This window comes from Leptonychotes weddellii, unplaced genomic scaffold, assembly GCF_054177405.1.
Source record: "Leptonychotes weddellii isolate Sample4059 unplaced genomic scaffold, ASM5417740v2 HiC_scaffold_3423, whole genome shotgun sequence".
NCBI lineage: Eukaryota > Metazoa > Chordata > Mammalia > Carnivora > Phocidae > Leptonychotes > Leptonychotes weddellii.
Window position 1 is genome coordinate 1 of NW_027942148.1, and position 12575 is coordinate 12575.

The window sequence follows — 12575 nt, forward strand, 5'->3', positions numbered from 1 at the left end:
ATCTGCAGCATAAGTCATAATCTCTGAGTCTTTTCTGTTTTGGGGGCTCCTCCTCCTAGTCATTCTGTTGATGGGTGTTTGAGGGAATGTATAGAGTCCAAATTATTGACCAGAACCCAAGCAAGATGCACCTGTTTTCTTGGGACCTTAGGGTTGCTGGCCTCTTGTTTTCCCAGCCTGTCTTCTGCAGGAGGGGCCTCCCGCGCTGTTACTCAGGCAACCCTGTTTGGGCAGAGTTGCCGTGCACCCCTGTGGTGGGGGATGGGCTCAGCGAGAATCAGTTTTTGGGGCTTTTGTTCTCTGGCGCCTTTCCCTGGCAGCTTTCTGCGTCTCTTCCGCGAGTCAGAACAGAAGAGACCGTTTCCAACCCTCTGCCTCCGAGCAGAGAGACCTCAGTCTGTTCTTCAGTGAGCTCTCCAGGCCACACTGTCTCCGTTTCTGTCCGTGCTGCTATAAACTGCAGCGTCCTGGGTTGTGCGCCCCTCCGCAGGGCTCCCAGTCCTGCCTCCAGGTCGGGGCACGTCTCTGCCCTCTGTGCTTCTCAAACCGCCAGCCGCTCCCATTTCATGTACGTGCAACTCCAGCGCTCGGGGTTTCCACCCCGGAGGTTGCAGTTCACCCGCGCGACCCCGGCACACCGGGTTTCCATCTCGGAGGCTGCAGTTCGCGTGCGCGTGACCGTCGCTCCAGGTTTCTGTCGGGGGGGGGGGGGCTGCGGTTCACGTGCCCGCAACACCGCCGGTCTGGTTTTCCACCCTGGGGGCTGCCCTAAAGTCCTTTCCCGATGCTACCGGTCTGTGAGTCTGTCCCCGTCCGCAGCGCGTGAGGCTGTCACTCACTGGCGGTGTAGGATCCCCACATCCAGGCACCCTCCCGCCGCCGTTTATCCTCCGATATCTGCCTGCAGGATCACGGCTCTCCGCTTCGTACCTCAGAACCAACTGCCTGCGATATTCTGTTTGTAGAGATCCAGATCTTCTTACATCTCAGGCTGGTTTCGTGGGTGCTCAGAGTGGTCTGGTAGATATCCAGCTCAATTCTGGGGACCAGTTGAAATAGGGTCCCCTACTCCTCCCTGATTTGGTAGAATTTCTTGAGAATTTTTGTGTCTATGTTCATCAGGGATATTGGCTTGTAGTTTCCTTTTTTAAAAGTGGAGTCTTTGTCTAGTTTTAGAATCAGGGTAATGTTGGCCTCAGAATAAGTTTGGAAGTTTTCTTTCCATTTCAATTTTTTGGAACAGTGTGAGAATAGGTATTAACTGTCTGGTAGACATTTCCCTTTAATGTCTGGTAGATATTCCCCTTTAAATGTCTGGTAGAATTCCCGTGGGAAGCCATCTGGCCCAGGAATTTTGTTTGTTGGGAGATTTTTGATTACTGATTCAATTTCTTTGCTGGTTATCAGTCTGTTCAAGTTTTCTATTTCTTTCTGTTTCAGTTTTTGTAATTATATGTTTCTAGGAATTTATCCATTTCTTCCAAATCATCCAATTTGTTGGCATATGATTTTCCATAGTATTTTCTTAGAATTGTTTGTATTTCTGTGGTGTTGGTTGTGATGTCTCCTTTTTTATACGTGATTTTATTTATTTGGCTCCTTTCTCTTTTCCTTTTGATAAGTCTGGCTAGGTGTTCATCAATTCTATTAATTTTTCAAGAATCAGCTCCTGTTTTCACTGATTTGTTCTACTGTTTTGTTTGTTTGTTTCTATATCATTTCTTTCTTTGTTTTAGAGAGGGTGCACCATAGGAGAGGGAGAGGGTGTTGGTAGAAGCAGAGGGAGAGGGAGAGAGGGAATCTTAACCAGGCTCCATGTGGAGCCTAACATGGGGCTTGATCTCACAACCCTGAGATCATGACCTGAGCTGAAATCAAGAGCAGAATACTTAAGAAACTGAGCCACTCATGCACCCTTCTTTATCATTTATTTCTGCTCTAATCTTTACTATTTCCCTTCTTTGGTTGGCCTTAGGCTTTATTTGTTGTTCCTTTTCTAGCTCCGTTAGATGTAACGTTAAGTTGTGTATTTGAGACTTTGCTTGCTTCTTTAAGTAAGCCTGTTGCTATATACTTCCCTCTTAGGACCACCTTTGCTGCATCCCAAAGGTTTGGACTGCCATGCTTTCATTTTCATTTGCTACTATGTACTGTTTAAAATTTCTCCCTTAATTTCCTGGTTAACCCATTCATTCTTTAGTAGGATGTTCCTTAACCTCCATGTATTTGTGGTATAGCCAAAAAAAATTTTTTTTGTGTGGTTGACTTCAAGTTTTTAGCATTGTGACCTGAAAATATGCATGGTATGATCTCAATCTTTTATCTTTGTTGAGGGTTGACTTGTGACCCAGTATGTGACCTCTCCTGGAGAATGTCCCATGTGCACTTGAAAAGAATATGTGTTCTGCTGCTTTAGGATGAAATGTTCTGAATATATCTGTTAAGTGCATCTGGTCCAGTGTGTCATTTAAAGCCATTGTTTCCTTGTTGATTTTCTGCTTAGATGATCTATCCATTGATGTAAGTGGGGTGTTCAAGTCCCCTACTATTATTGTATTATAATCAATGAGTTCCTTTATTCTTATTGTTTTATATATTTGGGTGCTCCCAAATTGGGGGCATCAATATTTACAATTGTTAGATCTTCTTGCTGAGTAGACCCCTTTATTATGATATAGTGCCCTTCTTCAACTCTTGTTACAGTCTTTGGTTTAAAATCTAGTTTGTAAAAAATAAATAAATAAAATCTAATTTGTCTAAGTATGGCTACTCTGGCTTTCTTTTGATGTCCATTAGCATGATAAATGTTTCTCCATCCCCTCACTTTCAATCTTCAGGTGTTTGGGTCTAAAATGAGTCTCTTGTAGTCAGCATATAGCTGGGTCTTGTTTTTATATTCTTTCTGATACTTTATGTCTTTTGATTAGAGCACTTAGTCCATTTACATTCAAAGTAATTATTGATAGATACGAATTTAGTTCCATTTTATTAGTTGTTTTGTCAATATTTCTGAAGACTTACTTTCTTCCTTTCTAGTCTTTGTCACTTTTGGTCTTTCTTTCCCACTCAAAGAATCCCTTTAATATTTCATACAGGGCTGTTTTAGTGGTCACAAACTCCTTTAGTTTTTGTTTGTGTGGGGAACTGTTTATCTCTCCTATTCTGAATGATAGCCTTGCTAGATAGAGTATTCTTGGCTGCAGATTGTTCCCATTCCATGCTTAAATATAATATGCCACTCTCTTCTGACCTGCCAAGTTTCTGTGGAGTTTTGCAGCTAATCTTATTGGTCTTCCATTGTCTTGCTGATTTTAGGACTTTTTCTTTATATTCTGCAAATTTAGTTACAATATGTCTTGCTGTTGGCCTGTTTTTGTTAACTTTGATAGTAGTTCTCTGTGCCTCCTGAATCTGGATGTCATTTCCTTCCCCAGATTAGGGAATTTTTCAGGTATAATTTCCTCAAATAAACCTTCTCCCTTTTCTCTCTATTCTTCTTCTGTAACTCATATGACATGGATGTTATGTTTGATGGAGTTACTGAGTTCCCTAAGTCTACTTTTGTGATCCAAGATTTTTTCCCCTCTTTTGTTCACCTTCATTATTTCCCATAATTCTATCTTTTGTATCACTTTTTTGTTCCTTTATGTCTTCCATCCCTGAGGTCATTATATTCAGCTGGTTTCGAACCTAAGTTATTGCATTTTTCAATTTGACCTGATCTGTTTTTAGCTCTTTTATCTCTGTGGTAAGGGTTTCCCTGATGTCTTTATGCTTTTCTCAAGCTCTCTAGTATCCTTATGGCTGTTGCTTTAAATTTTGGATCATGCATATTACTTATATTTGTTTCAATTAGCTGTGACCTTTTCTTGTTCTCTCTTTTGGGATGAATTCCTCTGTGTTGGCATTTTGTCTAGGACTCTGACTTCTCTGTGTTAAGAAAGCCTCTTATGTTTCCTGTTCCTGAGAGTGATGGCTTTGTGAAGAAGAGATCATAGAATGTCCAGGGCCTGGTGCTTTGGGAAGTGTCACATGTTTGTGCTATATGCACTCTGCTGCTGTGTTTTTGCTGCTCTATCCCTCAAGACAGTTTTCTGCAGATTTCCTCCTTGCACATAGTGGGGAGTGTTTGAACCTTGGCCAGAGTGTGGCAAGTTTTAACCAGGTGTGCTCTGGCTTGTTTAATGAGATCTGATGCTATTTCCTCTAGTACTGAAGTTCTCATAACTCTATGGTTAGTAGACATGGTGCATGTGGGGGTTTGTGTTGGTCTTCTGGGGGAGGGGCCTGCAGCACTGGTTCTTAGGCACACTTGCCTGAGTAAAGCAGTACCAGCAGAGCACAGGGGGATGGTACTTGATGTAAGCAGGTTAAGCAGCCAGTGTTGGTGCTGTGTTATTTACTGAAGTTGGTTTATGCTGAGGGTAAGGAGAGGGAAATGGTGTCAGTCAGCTTCTTTGCCCCTGGAGAGAGGCATTCATGCTTGCTGCTGTCAGGGAAGCCCCCCCAAAAAGTGCATAATGTCCCCTCATGCATCATTGTTTTTTGGTTTTTTTTGGGTTTGTTTTTTTTAAGCTTGCTGCTTACACACTGTCTGTGTCTGGGTTGCTTTCCTGCCTGGAGCAGTGTAGTGCACTTTGGACTCTATCCCAGCCAGGCCTGTTAAGTTTTAAAACTCCAAACTTTATCGGGCTCCCTGCTCGGCAGGGAGTCTGTTTCTCCCTCTGACCTTCCTCCCTCTCATGCTCTCTGTCTCTCATTCTCTCTCTCTCAAATAAATAAATAAAATCTTAAAAAAAAAAAAAAACTCCAAACTTTAGGGACCTGGTGTGGTGGGGATCTGGTCTGATCTTCTGGGTTACAGTCTCACTGTGCTGGGATTGATTCAAGTTTGACCCAGAAGGGCAGTGGCACCAGAGTGCAGGAGTATGGGATTTGGAACAAAGCACACTAAACAGCCAGTGTCTGAGTTAGCCACCCTCAGCAGCTGTCTCTGCACCTATGCTGAGGGGCAGGGGAAGTAAATGGCACCCACTGGCTCTTTTGTCCCCAGAGAGGCAATGCCACCTTTCTCAGATGCACTACATGAAAAGGGAACAGTCTCTCCCAGTGTTTCTTAGGCAATCTTCAGATTGCACCATTTGTCCCCAGGTTACCTGCCTGCCTTCTCACCAGGAGCACTGTAGCACCCTCAGGGCTCTATACCAGCCATGCTGTGGACCTCTAAAACCCCAGTCTTTGAGCCCCACTGGTTGCAAAAACTCAGGAAAATCAGGCCCTCTCATTTTCCCAATCAATGGCTTTGAGGAAGGGTTCTCCTTCTGTGATCCTTTGTGTGCTCCTCTCTCTTGCCTTTATGCACGACCAGGCCTCTGGCCCCTCCTCAGCACCCATGATCCATTTCTCCCCCAAAGTACGTTTCTGTACTTCCTACCTTCCTTGGTGTGGCTACTTCACCGACTGTAGTAGTGCAGTTTGTTCTGTCAGTCCTCACATCATTTTCTTGGGTATTCAGAATGATTTGATATTTATCTAGCTGTGTTTGAGGGACTAAGCAAGTCTAGGGTCCTCCTACTTCTCTGACATCTTTACTCTTACCCCAAGTGAATAAAATAGCCTTTAAAACAAAGACTGTAACAATACAAAAATAATTGACACTACATAATGATAAAGGGAACAATATAACACAAAAAATGTGACAATTATATTTATGCAGCCAACAATCCTATATACATAAAGCAAGTATTCACAGACATAAAGGCAGAAATTGACAGCAATATAATAATAGTAGGGGACTCTAACACCCCACTTACATCAACAGATAGATCATCCAGACTTAAAATCAACAAGGAAACAACAGTTTTGAATGAAGTATTGAACCAGATGCACCTAAAAGTTATATTCAAAACATTCAATCTAAAAACAGTGGATACACATTCTTTTCAAGTGCACATGGAGCAATGCCCAGAATAGATCATGTTAGGACACAAAACCTGCGTCAATAAATGCAAAAAAAAAAAGTGGAAATCATATACATCTTTTTCAACCACAACAATATGAAACTAGAAACCAACTACAAGAAAAAAACTGGAGAGAACACAAATACATGGAGGTAAATAACATGCTACTAAACAATGAGTGGATCAGTCACAAAATAAAGGAAATAAAAAATTCATGGAGACATATGAAAATGAAAACACTGTGGTCCAAAATTTTGAGGATGCAGCAAAACTATTCTAAGAGGGAAGATTATGGCAATACAGGCCTACCTCTAGAAGAGAAATCTCAAATTAATGACATAACCTTATACCTAAAGGAGCTTAAAAAAAAAAAAAACACAAAGAAACAAAGCTCAAAGTCAGTAAAAGGAAGGAAATAATAAAGATTAGAGCAGAAATAAATGAAATAGCAACAAAAATGACAGAACAGATCAATGAAACCAGAAGCTAGTTTTTAAAAAGATTGACAAAATCAGGGCGCCTGGGTAGCTCAGTCGTTAAGCATTTGCCTTCGGCTCAGGTCATGATCCCAGGGTCCTGGGATCGAGCCCTGCATCGGGCTCCCTGCTCGGCAGGAAGCCTACTTCTCCCTCTGCCCCTGCTTGTGCTCTCCCTCTCTCACTGTATCTGTCTCTGTCAAATAAATAAATAAAATCTTTAAAAAAAAAAAAGATTGACAAAATCGATAAGCCTTTAACTGCACTCATCAAAAACAGAAAAGAGAAGATTCATATAAATAAAATCAGAGGAAGGAGAAATAACAATCAACACCACAGAAACAAAAAGAATTATGAGAGAATATTATGAAAGTTATATGCCAACAAATTGGACAACCTAGAAGAAATGGATAAATTCCTAGAAACATACAACCTTCCAAATTCCTAGAAACATGTAACCTCCCAAAACTGAATAAGGAAGAGATAGAATATTTGAACACACTGATTATTGGCAATGAAGTGGAGTTAGTAATTAAAAAAACAAAAACAAAAACAAAAAAACTCCCAACAAAGACAAGTACAGAACCAGATGGTTTCACAGGTGAATTCCACCAAATATTACAGAAGAGTTAATGCCTATTCTTCTCAAATGATTCAAAAAATTAGAAAAGCTTTTGAAATCATTCTATGAAAAAAAATCATTCTATAAGGTCAATGTTACCCTGATACCAAAACCAGATAAAGACACTACCAAAAAATAAAACTACAGGCTAGTATTTCTGATGAACATAGATGCAACAATCCTCAACAAAACACTAGCAAATTGAATACAAAAAGACAGTAAAAAAATCATTCACCATTATCAAGTGGGATTTATTCCCTAATGCAAGGGTGGTTCAATATTTGCAAATCAATTAATGTGATACATCACATCAATAAGAGAAAGGATAAAAACTATATGATCATTTCAAAGCATTTGACAAAGTACAACATCCATTCATGATAAAAAAAAAAAACATTCAAAGTAGGTTTAGAGGTAGCAAACCTCAACATAATAAAGGCCATATATGAAAAACCACAGCTAACATCATATTCAATGGGGAAAATCTGAGAGCTTTTCCTCTAAGGTGAAGAAGAAGACAAATGTGTCCACTTTCACAACTTTTATTCAACATGTACTGGATGTTCTAACCACAGCAATTAGACATCTCCTCCTCAAAAAGAAACAAAGGCATCCAAATTGGTAAGGAAAAAGTAAAATTCTCATTATTTGCAGATGACATGATACTATATATAGAAAACCCTAAATACTCCACCAAAATACCATTAGAACTGATAAATGAATTCAGTAAAGTTGCAGGATACAAAATTAATACACAGAAATTACTTGCATTTGTATATACTAATAATGAAGTAGCAAAGGGAGAAATTAAGAAAACAATCCCATTTATAATTGTACCAAAAATAATAAAATACCTAGGAATAAACTTAACCAAGGAGGTGAAAGACATGTACTCTGAAAACTATAAAACATTGATGAAAGAAATTAAAGATAACCAAACAAATGGAAAGGTATTAAATGTTCATGTATTGGAAGAACAAATATTGTTAAAGGCAATATTACCCAAAGCAATCTACAGATTTAATGAAATCCCTATTGAAATACCAACAGCATTTCTTACAGAACTGGAACAAATAATCCTAAAATTTGTATAGAACCGCAAAAGACCCCGATTAGCCAAAGCAATCTTGAAAAAGAAGAACGAAGATGGATGTATCACAATTCCAGATTTTAAGGTAACTACAGAGTTATAGTAATGAAAACAGAATAGTACTGGCAAAAATAGACACATAGATCAATGGAGCAGAATAGAGAATCCAGAAATAAGCCCATGCTTTTATGGTCAATTAATCTATGACAAAGGAAGCGAGAATATTTAATGGGGAAAAGACAGTCTTTTCAACAAATGGTGTTGAGAAAACTGGACAGCTACATGCAAAAGAATGAAACTGGATGAGTTCCTTACAAAAAAATAATAAACTCAAACTGGTTTAAAGACCTAAATGTGAGACCTGAAACCATAAAATTCCTAGAAGAAAACATAGGCTGTAAAAACATTTTTCTAGATATGTCTTCTCTGATAACAGAAAGAAAAGCAATATTAAACTATTGGGATTACACCAAAAGAATAAGCTTTTGCACAGCTAAGGAAATCATCAACAAAACAAAAAATGCAGCCTACTGAATGGGAAAAGAAATTTGCAAATGATATATCCAATAAGAGGTTAATATCCAAAATATATAAAGAACTTATTCAACTCAACACCAAACACAACAATCTGAATAAAAAAGGGCAGAGGACCTAAATAGACTTTTTTTAAAGAAGGTATACAAAACAAGTGTGGGCAAAAATGTGGAGAGAAAGGAACCCTTGTCCACTGTTGGTGGACAAACTGGCGCAGCCACTGCAGAAGGCAGTATGGAGGTTCCTCAAAATGTTAAAAATATAACTATCTTACATTCCAGTAATTACACTACTGGGCATTTGCTCCCAAAATACAAAAACACGAATTCAGGGTGCCTGGGTGGCTCAGATGTTTAAGTTCTGCTTTCAGCTCGGGTCATGATCCCAGGGTCCTGGGATCGAACCCTGCACCAGGCTCCCGGCTCGGCGGGGAGCCTGCTTCTCCCTCTCCTTCTACTGCTCCCCCTGCTTGTGCTTTCTTGCTCTCTCTGTCAAATAAACAAATAAAATCTTTTTTAAAAAACACTAATTCAAAGGGATACATGCATCCTTATGTTTATAGCAGCATTATTTACAATAGTCAAATTACAGAAGCAGCCAAAGTGTCTATAGACAGGAAAATGGATAAAGAAGATATGGTATATATGCAGAGGCGTTAGGATGGCAGAGGACAAGGTGATCCTAATTTCTTCTGGTCCCTGGAATTCAGCTAGATATCAAATCATTCTGAACACGTGAGAAATCAATTGGAGATTGGAGAAAAGAGTTGCTGGAATTCTACAAATAGAAGAGTCCACTTTTTGCATAGTAGAAGGTGCAGAGATGTGAATCTGGGGTGAAATATCAGAGGATACCCCGTGGGGAGGAGCCTGCTCAAGGAGGCTACTGCAAAGTACTATAAGAAGCTGAGTGCAAAATCAGAACATTTAGAAGTCTGCTACAGTGACTGGGAACATCACTGGCTTAAAGGTGCTCAGGTGGTAAAGCAGGGCAGAATCCCAGGTGGGACAGCATGGTCTCAGGATCCCCGGGGTCACAAGAACAGTGGTGCCTGAGTGCAGGAGAGTTCCCAGGCATCAGAGCGGGGAAGCTGGCTGAAAATCCCAAGTCTAGGTGCCAGCTTTCTGCTCAGTGTTGCCATAAACTGCAAACTGCTGCACAGTTGCACCACCACACTCCAGGCAGGAGCCCAACAAAAGGCAGAAGCATGGCAAGACAGCTCTCCTGCACATGGGAGAAATGGCCCAGGTCCATGCCACAGGAGTCCATAATGTTTGGAGACTTGAAACTGGGTCCCATGCCTGACATAAAAATGCTGGATCACAGGCCAGGTGAACAGAGTTTGGAAGGAAACCAGGGAGACAAAAGTGATTGACTACTTGTCTGTGAGGGCTCACTGAAGAGTGAGGAGCAAAACCTTTGAGCTCTGGGGCTAGAGATTGGGGCTTCCCCATTCTCATGCTCCCTATCAATGCTGAAAGCCTCCAGGGAGCAAAATAGCACCACATAGTGCAATCCAGAGCCGCTAACACTGAGCCCGTCCCCCTGGCAAAGGAGGGGCAATTCCAACAGGGCAAAGACACCAGAGAATCAGCACAATAGGCCCCTCCAAAGGACCAGCAGGAAGAACTCCTTAGCACCAAATTTATGGATCATAGAGAACTGCAAAACTTCAGCTTTTGGGGAAAATGGTATAGAGCATTCGTGTGTGTGGGGTTTTTTTTACTCATTCTGTAGTCTTTCAGTTTTATTTTCTTTCAGCTATTTTCTTATTTTATCAACTCATTTTTAAAAATTTTTTCATATATATATATTTGGTTTCCTGTCTTTATATTTTATTTTATTTTTGTATATATATAAGTTTTTCTTTCTTTCCTATTTTGGGATCTAGTTTCTTTTAAGAAACAGACCAAAATACACCCAGGATATAGTTTATTGTTTTGTTCTGTTTCATTTGTTGAATGATTTTTTTTTCTTATTTTGTTTTCTTCTGGTTTGTTTGTATTTTTCTCTTGTTGTTGCTATTTTTATCTTTCCTCTCTCTTTCATCTATTCTTTTCTGGACATAATAATGAGATGTAAAAATTCACTCCAAAAGAAATCAGGAGGCAGTACCCTCTGCCAAGGATTTAATCAATATGGCTATCAGTAAGATGGTGGAACTAGAATTCAAAAGAACAATTATAAAGATACTAGCTGGACTTGAAAAAAACATAGAAGTGGAGAATTCCTTACTGGAGAATTAAAAGAACTAAAATCTAATCAGTCCAAAATTTAAAAAGCTCTTACTGAGATGCAGTAAAAAATGGAGGCTCTAACTGCTAGGATAAATGAGGCAGAAGAAAGAGTCAGTGATATAGAAAAGAAAATGATGGAGAATAAAGAAGCTGAGAAAAATAGAGAAAAACAATTTTTGGATCACCAAGGAAGAATTCGAGAAATCAACAATAGCATAAAGTGAAATAATATTAGAATAATAGGGGTTCCAGAAAAGAAGGCGAGAGACAGAGGGGTAGAAGGTTTATTTGAACAAATTATAGCTGAGAACTTCCATAATCTAGGGAAGAAAACAGTCATTCAAGTATAGGAGGCACAGAGAACTGCCATCAACATCAATAAAAATAGGTCAACAACTCAACATATAATAGTGAAGCTTGCAAATTTCAGAGATAAAGAGAAAATCCTGAAAGCAGGTCAGGACAAGAGGTCCTTAACCTACAAGGGTAGAAATATAAGGCTGGCAGCAGACCTGTCCACAGATACCTGGCAGGCCAGAAAGGACTGGCATGATATATTCAATGTGCAAAATGGGAAACATATGCAGCCAAGAATACTTTATCCAGCAAGGCTGTCATTCAGTATAGAAAGAGAGATAAGAGTTTTCAGGAAACAAAAAGTAAAGGAATTTGTGAACACTAAACCAGACCTGCAAGAAATATTAAAGGGATCCTTTGAGCAAAGAAAGAGCCCAAAAGTAACAAACATGAGAAAGGAACAGAGACCATCTACAGAAACAGTGACTTTATAGGTAATACATTGGCACTACATTCACATCTATCACAGTTACTCTGAATGTAAATGGATTAGATACTCCAATCAAAAGACACAGGGTATCAGATTGGATTTAAAAAAAAAAGACCCATTGATATGCTGTCTACAAGAGACTCATTTTAGACCCAAAGGCACCTCCAGATTGAAAGCGGGGGGTGAAGAACCATTTATCATGCTAATGGACATCAAAAGAAAACTGGAGTAGCAATCCTTATATGAGACAAACTAGATTTTAAACCAAAAATTGTATTAAGAGATGAAGAAGGCCATTATATCATAATAAGAAGGTCTGTCCAGCAAGAAGATCTAACAATTGTAAATATTTATGCCCCTAACCTGGGAGCAGCCAATTATATAAGGCAATTAACAACAAAATTAAAGAAATACATTGATAATAATACAATAATACTAGGGGACTTTAACACCCCACTCACAACAATGAACAGATCATCTAAGCAGATCAACAAGGAAACAAAGGCTTTGAATGACACACTGGACCAGATGGACTTCACAGATAAATTCAGAGCATTTCATCCTAAGGCAAGAGAATACACATTCTTTTCAAGTGCACACAGAACATTCCCCAGAATAGATCACATACTGGGTCACAAATTAGGTCTCAAAAGATTGAGATTATATGATGCATATGATGATTATATGATGACCAGTACCAAAAGATTGAGATTATATGATGCATATTTTCAGACCACAATGCTTTAAAACTTGAACTCAGGGGGCGGAGCAAGATGGTGGAGGAGTAGGAGACCTGGATTTTGTCTGGTCCCAGGAATTCAGCTGGATAGGCATCAAACCATTCTGAACACCTACGAACTCAACAGATC

General features: G+C 39.6%; 1 long non-coding RNA gene across 1 annotated transcript; it reads right to left on the reverse strand.

Moving 5' to 3' along the window:
* Window positions 1–5692: 5692 nt before the first annotated feature.
* Window positions 5693–12407, reverse strand: LOC145719205 (uncharacterized). Its single transcript, XR_014142241.1, has 2 exons — window positions 9393–12407; window positions 5693–8446 (listed from the first exon to the last, which is right to left on the reverse strand). It is a non-coding gene; the product is annotated as an uncharacterized LOC145719205 (long non-coding RNA).
* Window positions 12408–12575: the final 168 nt, after the last annotated feature.